This window comes from Pseudophryne corroboree, chromosome 4 (genome assembly GCF_028390025.1).
Source record: "Pseudophryne corroboree isolate aPseCor3 chromosome 4, aPseCor3.hap2, whole genome shotgun sequence".
NCBI classification, from domain to species: Eukaryota; Metazoa; Chordata; class Amphibia; order Anura; family Myobatrachidae; genus Pseudophryne; species Pseudophryne corroboree.
The window spans coordinates 576,808,183-576,821,422 of NC_086447.1; the positions used below are offsets into that span (position 1 = coordinate 576,808,183).

The 13,240-nt window shown below is 42.0% G+C and overlaps 1 protein-coding gene across 3 annotated transcripts in view; it reads left to right on the forward strand.

The window, feature by feature from the left end:
* The first annotated feature begins 1,681 nt into the window (after nucleotides 1-1,681).
* HIVEP2 (HIVEP zinc finger 2) overlaps nucleotides 1,682-13,240 on the forward strand; it is a 356,839-nt gene continuing 345,280 nt past the window's right edge. Inside the window, exon 1 of one of the 3 annotated variants that reach the window (XM_063917491.1) lies at nucleotides 1,682-2,364. The gene's annotated coding sequence lies outside the window, so the exon portion shown is untranslated. Of the gene's footprint in view, nucleotides 2,365-2,959; nucleotides 3,365-3,527; nucleotides 3,688-13,240 lie in introns of those variants that run through there. The other 2 variants (XM_063917490.1, XM_063917492.1) reach the window with 2 other exon arrangements.

Consider the following 13,240-nt stretch of genomic DNA (forward strand, 5'->3'; position numbering starts at 1 on the left):
AAGATGTTCTATAAGTCACGCATAGAACACTAAGGGGAAAATGTGCTAAGGGGCCGATTCAGCTTCATTAGCAAAAGTGCGCGGAAATCGCTATTCAGTGATTTCCACACTCCTGCGCAAGCAAACGATCGCAGTCTAAGTGCCAACGGGCAGGGGGTTACCCTAAAGATGCAAGTGCTTCGCTATTTAGTGAAGCACTCTAATTTTAGTGGTGGGGAAGGACCTGGCATGCAGGGAGGCTTTGCCCTGTACTGAGAGAGAGATAAAGTACCAACCACTCAGCTCCTGTCTTTTTTCAAACACAGCCTGTAACATGGTAGTTAGGAGCTGATTGGCTGGTACTTTATCACTCTTTGCTTTATCACTCTCCAACGCTTAGTACATCTCCCCCTGAGGCTGGGTACACACCTGGCAGCTCTTTCATCGTGCCAACTGAGTGGCCAATTCACGTAAAGAATATAAACTTACCAATTGGCTGCTCGATATGTTGGTCCTGAATTTTAATTTGCCCACCCAGCTGTGACGTAACTTCCTGCAGCCAGTGTACAGGCGGACGTCAGGTTGTCCATACACACAGCCAGACCTGACGATATATCTGCAAGATATATCGGCAGCGGCTGTGTTGCAGGGCCGATGACAGGGCAGCCATCCAGGTGGGGACTGGAGTCCTGGGCCCTTATAGATAGGGTGCCCACCCCTGGCTCCTGCCGCCAATACCTGGAGAGCTGTACAGGCTGCACAACAACATGGGCTGATGCGGATGGAGAACTTAAAACAAGCCTTTCGTGGGGTGGAACAGTGTGGCAGAATTTTTTTTTTTTTGGTGGAGGGCCCTGTCTATTTTGTCAGTTACGGGCCCACCAATTTCTGATGGCAGTCCTGGCTGATGTTATATGTCTGTGATGTTGTGAATATCCACCATTGTGTACCCAGTTTAAAGCAAAGAAAATCAATGTCCAAATATTGCTGTTTAATTTGGTAGGTGCATAATATTTTATTGTACAATGGGGGTAATTCCAAGTTGATCGCAGCAGGAAATTTTTTAGCAGTTGGGCAAAACCATGTGCACTGCAGGGGGGACAGATATAACATGTGCAGAGAGAGTTAGATTTGGGTGGGTTATTTTATTTATGTGCAGGGTAACTACTGGCTGCTTTATTTTTACACTGCAATTTAGATTGCAGATTGAACACACCACACCCAAATCTAACTCTCTCTGCACATGTTATATCTGCCCCCCCCCTGCAGTGCACATGGTTTTGCCCAACTGCTAAAAAATTTCCTGCTGCGATCAACTTGGAATTACCCCCAATGTACCACATCCTGCTGCCATGTGTACAACTCCAAACTGCAGCTGCACAGTGCAGTGTTGCTATATACTGTATGTGCTGCCATGTGTACAGTATGTTCAGGTCCCAGTGACTGACAGCAACACAGCACACAGTGCTGAAATATATGCTGCCATGTGAACAGTCCCCAGTGACTGACAGCACCACAGTTCAGTGTTGCTATGTGCTGCCATGTGTACAGCTGCCAGTGACATGAGCAGCACAGTACACAGGGTTGATCTATGTATTGCCTCCCTCAGTGATAGCAGCACAGTGCACAGTATTATGTGTTTCCAGGGCCAACAGCTCAGTGCTGCTGTATGTGCCGCCATGTGTACAGCTGCAGCTCCCAGTGACAGCAGCACTGTGCACAGTCAGTGTTGCTATGTGCTCCGGTTCCTCCTCTCCCGGGGACGCGCTGGGGGTTCCGATGACGTCACGGCCTGAGCTCTCCCCTCTCTCTCTCTCTCTCTCTCTCTCTCCCTGTCTCTGTGTCTCTCTCTTCCTCCTGTAACTTCTGTTCTGGGAAGCGGTGCCAGGAATAACCCTGCTGTCTGTCTGCAGAGGACAGGAGGCTCGCTCATCTGCAGGCCCCTTGTACCCACACACACCACGAAGAGTCTCCAGCCCTCCCCCTCGCCTGGCTCTCAATAGCTTATTTTTACTTATGCATTGCCAGCAAAATATCTATATTTCTGCGAAGACAGCCACAGTGGCAGGAGGAATCCTTCCTAGAAGAGCATTATTATCAGCACTGAGGGAGACAATCTGAACATGCAGCCTGTGAGCGAGATGCAGCAGATAGCAGGGCTGCAAGCCGCAGAGGACAAATCACGATCAGACTGATGATAAGATCTCTGCCAGGGATTCCTGCTGGAGAGGTCTCCGGAGGACTGTACAGGTGATCATCTGCTGAATAACGCCAGCGATCAGGGAGAGAGCTGCATGTCTGCACCGCGCTCTCATGCTCTACAGGATCCCTGCTCGCAGCATGTTCTACCTGCCTCCTGCACCTGCCCCTACAGATCTCCTCCAGGTATTGCGCTGTTATTTGCCATTCTGTGTGTTCCTATCGCTGCAGCCTATCTCCTCGTAGTGCATGCTAGGTGAGTCACAGCTCCGCCGTCACCTGCACATGACACACACACACACACACACACACACACACACACACACACACACACACACACACACACACACACTGTATTCCTGCACAATCACTGAGCTATTTACTGTAAGTTCATACCAGATAGCAGTGGTTTTATATTTCACGGCTTACACCAATAGGCAATAGCCCAGCGTTAGACAAATCCCTGGAAGAGCAACATTATATCATTTTTTTGTTTATTTTTTTATTGACTTATTTATTTTTTATCATTTTGAATGAAAAGCATTAGGGTTTCCCCATACATTAGCCAGTGTGAACGTTCATCTCCACTCCCTGGCTTGTAAACATCCTGGAGATACTGAAAACACATGAACTAGTCTATCTAGATCTGTATTCTGTACAATTATTTACACTCATAATCATTTATTTCCTGCACCAGGGATCCCCCCTGAAATCACCACCCCTTTCCATCAGCACCAGCTCCCTCCTCCTCCTCCTCCTGTGAACTCTCCCTTACCCTGTGCCTGCCCCTGATTAGCACACACACAGACCATGCAGCACACACTGACACCCTGCTGCTGCTGCTGCTCCCCGGCAGGGAGAGACAGGAGCCACTCTCTGTAATTAGCAGATCACCTCTATGTAGCAATCTGTACAGACGTAACTAGGAGCGCTCCTATTCTCTCCCCACCTCCTCTGTGACACTGTCAGTGTGGCTACTGCAGAGCTAGTGGGGAGGGAGGCTGATCCACACCAACTTGTTACACTCTATTATTATTATTATTGCATTTGCCCCGGGCTTTCCTTCTCATTGGGAGGACAGGACAAGGCGCACTCAGGAGGACAGTGGCCAGGATTAGTGATCTGCCTAGGACTGCTATTATAGTCGAATTGATGTTGGTTTTGGAGTGTGAGAGCCTCAGATCCGGTGAGTCACTGCTGCAGCCTCCTCTTTCCACCATTTGCATGTGTTAAGATCTGCTCACATTTAACCCTTGCCTTGATTGAGGAGGTGGTGGGGGGCTGCTCCTGCAGACACCTCACGCCCCTCTCCTGCCACTGTTACTTTGGGAGGGTCTAGTGATCTCATGCGGGACCTCCGCTGCCATAGACGAAGACCTGATCTGCTGTCACCAGCGAGGAATATACCTTTGCTGGCTTCCTAATGCGGCATTCATATACAGCAGGTCTCTCCCCCCTGGCCATAGCATACAGCGTGAGAAGGTTCTGTGTGGGCGCCTATGTGCCAGGGTAAGGCTGGTTGCTAACCTGTAACTTCATCAGACTTCACTGCGGTATATATATTATTCCCTTAGATAGAAACACATTGTTTTAATGATCTGCAAACAGTTAATGTTTATATATATATATATATATATATATATATATATATATATATATATATCATGAGAATTGAATGCAGTCAGTTGTATTTATGGCATGTAGGTGGGCAGTAGCTCCCTATCATCATTATTCCCTTGGCAATGATATTGATACTGTACTCTGTATATCTAGCTGTAACCTGTGTTTCATTGTAAAGAAATGCATTGTTAGATCCCCCTCTTCATTGTCTGGTGATACCCCTCCTCACAGCGTTTGGAAATGTCATTACCAGGAGGGAAGCCCACTCTTGATGCTTCTGTGCACAGATGGCCAGAGGGCACCACGGTGTGCCAGTGCAGGAAGAAGGCAGCTGTACTTACTTACTGCTGCTGCTGGGTCATATGTTTTGGGCCTCCAGTTCTCTAGAACGTTTATAATGTGTATAATGCTGGAAGTTCTCAGTAAATAATCACGGGTTATCTGATAGATATTGAGTCACTACTGTGAAATGATGGCTGTAATGGGGCATGCCGGCTCCACAGTACCCCATGAAGAAAATATACTAAGCAGCGTGACCTAGTTTTTCAATTGCCTTATGTATTGTAACAATGAAATAGTAATTAGGAACTGTAAAAATGCATCTGCAAGCTCCTTGTCACTTTACCCGATTGACCTCTAACTACCTCTGAGTAGAAAATCTGCCAATTAGGGTAGGAAATATTGGGATCTGTCAGAATCACCTTAACACCTGTCATGTATTATATAGGTGATGCAGAGAAACAAATTATTTTGCACATACCGTAGTCTGCACCATGATACAATCCTGAAAAATAAAAGGGATTGTCTGATGTATAATGAAATTTTTTTTAAAAGAGTGTTTAATAAAAATATACACAACAATTTCTGGACTCACCGAGGGAACTTTTATACCCTCAATGTAAAAGTGAACAGATAGCATGAGTAGTTACAGCTGCATGTGATGGTTGGGAAATGTGGGGAATACCCAGGCTGTGAATGTATGCAGATTAGGAGGAGGTTTGCGTAATATCCACAGGAATTTGTATGGCTCCTAGTGACAGCCAGGGAGGGAGAGGGGGCAAAGATCAGCAACTGCCTGGGCTGAATCTATTTAAGTTTTTTTTACTTAACTCTGTGTATAAAGCAGGGAATACAAGAATCATTTTCGGGGAGTATTTATCAAAGCTTGGAGAGAAAGTTGTGAAAGATAAAGAACCAAAGCAATCAGCTCCTGTCATTTTTTAAATGTAGTAGTAAAATGTATGGCAGAAGCTGATTGGCTGGTACTTTATTTTTCACAATTTTATCTCTCTCCGAGCGTTGATAAATAACCCCTAAATGTGAAACTCCTTGCTCATATTTCTTCTTTTGACCCCAAATATAAACTCATTCATTTGTACAACAGTGTTATAGCTTGTCTCTCTGTTGATATGCCCAGTTTTGCCCTTCTGATGCTCCTCACTGTCTATACTAAATGCCTGTAGAGGTGCAGAGAGTAGGCCTATCTGGTAGAGTGTATTCTTTTGTGTTTTACTTGGATAATGTATGTTTCTGACATGAAACATCAACTTTACTTTGTACACTGGGGATTATTCCATTGGGTGCTAATCACATGTTGATTTACTGCATGTAAATATATCCAAAGTAATTTGGTTATAAGCCCCCTGGTAACGATTGCGTTAGGAAATACTGTACGTCATAATTTCCCTAATTTTTGCTTGCACTTCCTAGATGTGTTATTGTCGTAATTTGCCCAGAAAACTATCTCATAATTCTAACATGGAAGCTCACTGCTAATTAAATAACCCCCCCCCCCATTTGCAAGAGTCAAATATGTTTCTTTGTGTTTTTTATTGTATTAATATGTGAATTCACTTACAAAGATCAGTATGCATAATATATGTATTCATTATACATGTGCCCCATGATATTAATCCCTAAATCCACAAAATAAATGAGTGTTATCCAGTTTATATATGCATTTATTGTATTCTGAACATGGTCATAATGTGTAACTCATTACATCACACATGTTCATATATAGCTTGCTGTTTTCTAGTGTTCAAATATTTGTATCCTGTTTTCTGTTGGTCTGTCTAGAAAATGTAATCCTGCATAGTTTTTTAATCTCTCTTCATTATGCACAATCCTAAGGGAAAAACATGACATGAGTGTTATTATAATGACTGTAATAATTATCATGTGTGTGTAAATATAAATATATATATATATATATATATATATATATACACACACACTAATCTATGCCATGTAACGGTTTGTAGTGTATTAGAAATAACAGCAGTAAAGATTAAGAGGGTGAATGTACAACGGCACACGTTTATATATTTAGGATATTTTCCTCTTTAAAAGATCTATTTATATTGTTGCAATTTTCTCTATAGCCAATATGCAGTACTCTCTGTTAGCAGTGAGCCTGGTAACAAAATACTGCAGTGCCATCAACGGTCTGTGCTGTTAATTTAAATAATACATGCATGTTTTTATCTAGGAGTCTCTAGCAATCCACCTATTACATATCCTCAGATCTGTGCTGTCTGTGTCTGTGTTTGCCTGTGTCTTCAGATGCCTGTGTGTTCTCAGGAGTGGGTGGAACGTTGGCCCGTTCCGGGAATGTTCCATGACGTGTAATAGTCACAGGAAGGGGGTTAACAAGGGGCTCTGCCTGCCATTAAACCAGATGTTCTCCCTCTCATTTTCTCTTTTCTGCATTTGCTAAACTGGAGGAAATTATTCTCTCTCTCTCTCTCTCTCTCTCTCTCTCTCTCTCTCTCTCTCTCTCTCTCATATGATACATCTATACCAATAGAATTATCCCATTGCAAATATGCAGCTATCTCTTGTGACAGACTGGCAAGTTGTGCATTCAGCTAGCTATATATACTGTCCCAGAGGGATTTCTGATTTCAAGAGTAGCACTGTCCTTACTTCTGTAGGGGTTATCTCAGTACCACATCACCTTGATTGTCCCATACTTTATTTTTTTTGTGTTAAAGATTAAGAATGATCAATTATGTTACTTGATACATTAATTATTGATTAATATTTTGTACACTAGTGTTTTTAAGTTATTTGTTTGATATTATATCTTGTACTAGTTATTTTTAGTAACTAGTCAACAGGGAGTATGAGCTTTACAAACTTCAGTATTTTAATTTACATGTTATTGCATTGTTCATTAGATGTAGTTTTTAGTCCAGTCTTTGCTTTAAGTTATTTGTACATTCAAGAATTATGATACAATAGGAAGACATTAATGAACACACATAAACAGAACAACAGGTGGTTTTGCCCGTAGTGACCAATCAGATTTAGTGTTGCATAGCAGATGAAAGTGGCTGGGTGTTTGATCATTGCTTTATCTCATTTTTCTTTATGTGCCAGTTTTTATAAATGTCTCATGCTGTCAGAATATTTGGGATAATGAACTATGTAATGTAATGTATAACATGCATTCTATAAAGGCACAAGACTGAGCGCTTATATACAGTGCACAGCATGCTTACAAAGCCACTAGGGCTTGCTATAGAGTTGAACAGGCAGAATCCAATTAGCAGCTGATGGATTCCAGGGGGGCTATCCAGTTAGCTCCAGTACCCGACACTTATCGGGGATTATGCTTCGGGTACCTCAGGCATACAAAGCATAGTCCCTGATAACCAGCCCTTAGAGATGCAATAACACATGGGTCTTGATACTTATCCCGGATCCCATGTGTTATCAGCTGAAAACGGGTTATTTTTCGTACCAAAAAATGGGCTATAATTGGATAGCCTAAGAATGAACTGGGGTCTGATAATGATCGGGCTAAAATCACAGTTATATCCCATTATTTTCGGCCAAAAAAGAAGCACATCTAATTTTATACCCCCAAAGATGGTGCACTTTGCATATGCAAAGTATTGTCTGTTTTAGACTTTCACGTAGTGTTTTGCACATGCTGTCCCTTGCACTTGGAGTGGTGAGTGGAGGATTAGTGGTGCTAAAGTGTAGGGTCTATATGGGGGTATCCAATTAGCTGTACTACTTTTTCAGCTAAACAAAATGGGCAATTATTGCAATTTTAGCCCGATAATCATTATCGGGCCATCCGTTTATGGCCCGTCTTTTTTTGCCCGAAAAAACACGTGTTCCAGAATAAGTTTCCGATCTCATGTGTTATCGTGACTCTGGGGGCTGGTTATAGGGTATTATGCTATAAATCCCAGTATTGGGGCTAATTGGATAGCCCCGGGGAATACACTAGCTGCGGTAAATTACCGCAGGTAACTGAATACCGCCCTTAGTATAAGGGCAAACACAAGATAAGCACGTCCTTTAGAATTGTGTCTTTTGTTGAGTTACAGGGATCTGGAAGTATGTTTGCAACAATATACAAAATTTAAGAAAATAATTTACTAAACATGGTGAAAGTTTTTCAGTAGATGATGATTTAAGATTGAATTTATCTTGAAGCTGCACTACCTCCTATGGAAAAGATTTTACGACCGTACCTCTACGAGCTCTTAGCTGGTACCTCACGGCTGCAAAATGCTTTAAAGACACTTCTTTACTCGTTCCAACCAGGGCCATCATTATGTTAAACTCTAAATCATCCCTCCTAATATTTTTATTATCTAAAGCAGGGAATACTTGTGAATCAAGACAGAACAGATGACATCACTTGGCACTGGTTATAAGACTAAAATATGTTGGAGATTATATGTCAGTGTTGCATTATTTAAAAATAATATACTGAGGGGGAGAGGGTATCTATCAAAGCTTGGCAAGAGATTACAATTTTAAGAGATCAAGTACCAACAAATCAGCTCCTGTCATTTTTCAAACACAGCCTGCAAAATGCAAATTAGAAGCTGATTGGTTAGTACTTTATCTCTCACAATTTATCTCCCTAAGGGAGGAATTCAAATGCACCCCCCCCCTGCGATTGTGCCCACCAGCAGCTATTCAAATGTTTCTGCTGATGGGTGCAATATCCTATATATACCCCAGGGGTGGCGAGCTGAAATGTGTGAAATGTGACACGCTGGGACTTTTTGCACTACAACTAATAGTTTAGTCAGGTTTAGCTGCCTTACACGGCTAAACCCGACTTCTATGGGCGCAATATGTGCGAAAACGGGGGGACAATTGAATTTCGGCCTGTGATTTCCCATCACTTTAGACGAGAGATTGGGCGTGATATAACAATTAAATATCACCCTAAACATTGATAAATATCCCCTCAGGTAATTACTACCTTAAGAAATGTGAATGATAATTTTGAAATAGTATTGTGCTGCACTTTTAAAGGAGTATTTTATATTTGTTGATTGCTAAATGAAGCTTATATTTACAGCAGTTTAAGAAAGTAAATACAGTATCCATTTTTTTCGCTGCTTTATAAATTAACTGTAAATAATGAAAAGTGCGCTCTTTAATAAAACACCCTACTAGTGTGATACAGTTATGGCAGTATCTAATTAGCCGTGGTAATTTACAACGGCTAATTGGTTCACTTGGGGCTATCCAGTTAGCCCCGATAAACCAGATCTTATCCCCTGGTGCCGGCACTAATCAGGGATTATGTTTCATTAACCGTGATAAGTGCCCAATAGACCCGCAATATGTGCAGCCAGAATACAAAGGTCTGCAGCTTTTCATGGGACTTATGTATTTTCGAGCGAAAAACTGTTTTTTTTTTCCACGGGACTTTATTGAATGGGGTGATAAAAAAATATAAAAAACACCTGTTTTTTGCGCCCACGGCACTGTTGCGGGTAATTGGATACCCCCTTAGTCCTTTAGGTGCATGCATTCCTGGGTGCTATCCACTGCATTTGTTTTAAGCATACTCTGTGTTTTTTCATTGAATGCCAAGAAGCTTTTGAGGGAACCTCCCACATAATCTGTAGGTTGTTATTTTTCAAAACTGCCTTGATGATAAAGCATGAATCAGACTGTCTCTCTCAGGCTGATTTGGGATGTGTGTTTGAATTACTTACATGTATGATAAGAATCACAGTGTTTACAGAGGACACAAATCAACAGATCTTTTCTTCAGGAACTCTACAGAAGCTCTTAGGCTTAACATAAAAATTCACTTGCAAAGGGCTCACAGGTTTATTAATAATGAATACATAATTTAGAGATGAATCCGCTGTATTTTACACAAGCAGTGTGATCATGGAAATAAAATATACAATATAAGAGTACCAAATATACCTGTTATCAAGGCCGGACCCATTTTGTGACAAGCCCCGCCTCTTCTGAAATGTACAAATGTGGACTATTGTCAGGTAGGACTTCTGACAAGGTCCTTATTTCCACTTTTCTAAAATAAACCTTTCACTGTAACATGCATTACTTTCATATTGTTGTGTTTTGTGCAATATTGAATGCATATTGATTATAAGACTATGGTTTGCCTTACTTTAATTTTAGGTTATTTGATTTTCTTTTTTGCAATTACTTTTATGTTTTGGTACAGAATTGTGGTCATGCTTTGTTTTTCATTTATATGCCCAGATTTATCAAGCCTTGGAGAGTGATAAATTGCATGGTGATAAAGTACCAACCAATCAGCTCCTAATTGTCATTTTTCAAACACAGCCTGTAACATGACATTTAGGACCTGGTTGGTTTGGACTTTGTCACCGTGCAAATTATCACTTTCCAAGGCTATATAAATCTGGGAAATAGTTTGATTTGTTTCTGGTGATCTGGAGAAAAAGAAAACCAAACTGCTAGTGTATAGTTAAAGTATTTGACATTATTGGTACATGTAATATTTGTAATTTTACATTTGTTTAATGATTATTATTAGCCGACGAGTGTGCACATGAGAAAATGTTCTCTGTGTTATGGGCTAGCAGTATATGACATATGGCGGTATCCTACTAGCAGGGGTACTTTACCACTGCTAATAGAATCACTGGGGGCTATCCTATTAGCCCTGATGCCGGCTCTGTTATCGTGTGATGCTGCACTTATCTGGGATTACGTGAGTCACCCGAAGCATAATCCCCAATAAGTAGCTACCAAAGTCGTGATAACACATCCAATCCCATGTGTTTCGTGCGATCATGGGACCAATTTCGGCCGATAAACAGCCTCTAATCGGATACTTGATAATGACCATCGGTCATTAATCACGATATCCGTCCGTTTTAAACGTCAGAAATTGCATCAGGACTAATAAAATACCGCCCATAGACTGTTAGTAGATTCTTCATAGGTTGTAAACAGTTTGTGTTGTTGAGTGATTTACAGTAAATAACACAGACAACTTGTGTTCATATCTCATTAAAATTATTGCCAAAAATCAGAATTGGATATACATAAATTATATCTACACGTAAACACGCTTTGGTGCTCCAAGCTCCTTGTCATCCACTGATCAATCCTCTTTTACACTACTGTATGAAGACTAAAGTGATTGGACACTGACAGCAAATAGATCAACAAAATGTTATTGATGTCAGTACTGTGTAGGTTCACCACATGCAATGATTACTGCAGATACCCTTCTTGACATGCAAAGACATAATAGGCTGCGCTTATCTGAAATCCCAATCACCATGTAGGGGCCAGGGCTGTTTCTAGCCAATTTGGCTCCCAGTTCGAGATTTAAAAATGCGCATTCCCTCACATAGTTATAAGACACACAAACACAAAGGCGCACACCTCGCCTGTGGCCTCGCTAAAATGGGTCTGGTCTCCCTAGAATGGGCGTGGTCTCACCTGAAAAGCCTACCTTAGACCCCAGTATTTGACCCTGCGCCAAAAGACCTAGGCCACCACAGGGGAAAAAATAAATTCCACCATATTAAGCCCCATACAGTCATGCCCCTTGCACCATATTATGCCACACACAGCAATGCCCTACAGTAAAGCTTCTAATTACTTTAAAATGACCTGCTCATTGCCAAGGTTTCACGCGCTGGGTGTCATGCTCGTTGCCATGCACGTTGCCAGGGGTTTCATGCTCTGGGATCCATGTTCTGGAATGGGTGTCATGATCATTGCCAGGGGTGTGTAATGCTCGTTGTCATGGCTCAGGGGTGTGCAATGCTAGTTGCCAGGGGCGTGTAATGCTAGTTGCCTGGAGTGTTTAATGACTAGAGTGTGTGCTAGTTGCCAGTGGTGTGTAGACTACACACCCTTGGCAACTAGCACACACTCCTGGCACTACACAGAGTAGTGCCAGGAGTGTATGCTAGTTGCCAGGGGTGTATAGTGCGCATTGTCATGGGTGACTGTCAATGTCCGCCCACCAGCCAGCGCGCCAGCAGTTCCCCTGCTCATCCTCCTCCCCGTCATTAGTACTCTGCTCGGGGGCGGAGTTTCATGGAGTGACGTGTTTGCGTCGTGACGTCATGACACAAACGTGTCATTCTGCTAAACTCCGCCCCCCGAGTGGAGTTCTAATGACATCGAAAAGTGCCGCCGTGGGCGCCCCGTGTGATGGCACGCCTAACTCGCCGCAAGAGACTGCACTGGTAGGGGCCGCTAGGTTTATGTAGGATAACCCTTCCTACTGGTAGAGTAAAAACAAAGGGAAACCAGCACTCTCCAGAGAGTGATGTTTTAATTTTATTTAGAATAAAATATGTATTATATCTTTAATATTGTACTATTATATCCTACTATATATTTTATCTAAATAAAGTGCCCTTAAAACGTCACTCTCTGGAGAGTGATGGTTTCCCTTTCCTGGACAACAGCAGGCGGTCTGTTTTGCCATTCTGCCTTAAATACAGAGACCAACACACGTTCCAGAAGTTCTCAGTGAATGATCTGGACTCTGAGCTGGCCAGTCCATCCTGGTTACCAAAAATTCTGTATACCAGCGTAGCATTGCCCTGAAGACATGACATCACGCAGCCTATGATGAGCCCCCTTTCAAACTCGATTAGCTCCTTCTGGCAAGCCATTTCATTACCAAATTATCTATTCAGTGACCTTCTACCCATTTTATACCTTCATGAACATGTGCTGCAGGAGCACAGCACTTGCTTGCCCGGGGGAGGAGGGGGGGGGGGGGGTCCAAGCGCTTTTGTCTGCATAGTGTACATAGGAAATAATCTCATATTGTTCAGCAGCCCATACATCACTAATCAATCGGCACAATTCTGCATTGTCACGATGATTGTGTAAAATATTGGCAGTATTTCATATATTGGGAATCTTTGATTTGCTGATTCTGATCCAAAAGTGGTCTGATGCAGAGAGCTGAGGACTTCTATATGCTGTATTTTAGCAATCAATGGAAAATAGAAAATTTAAAACGGAGAATTAGGGTTGTGGATGTATATGCTGCTTTACTTCTGTTTCAGTATTGTAACAATACTTCACACAAGACATCCTACTCTTTTAAAAATGTTCTGTTGGTTAACTACCAACCATACAACTAATTTAAAGGGACTTCTTCTTAAATATCAGCTGATTGTTTATTCAGTCA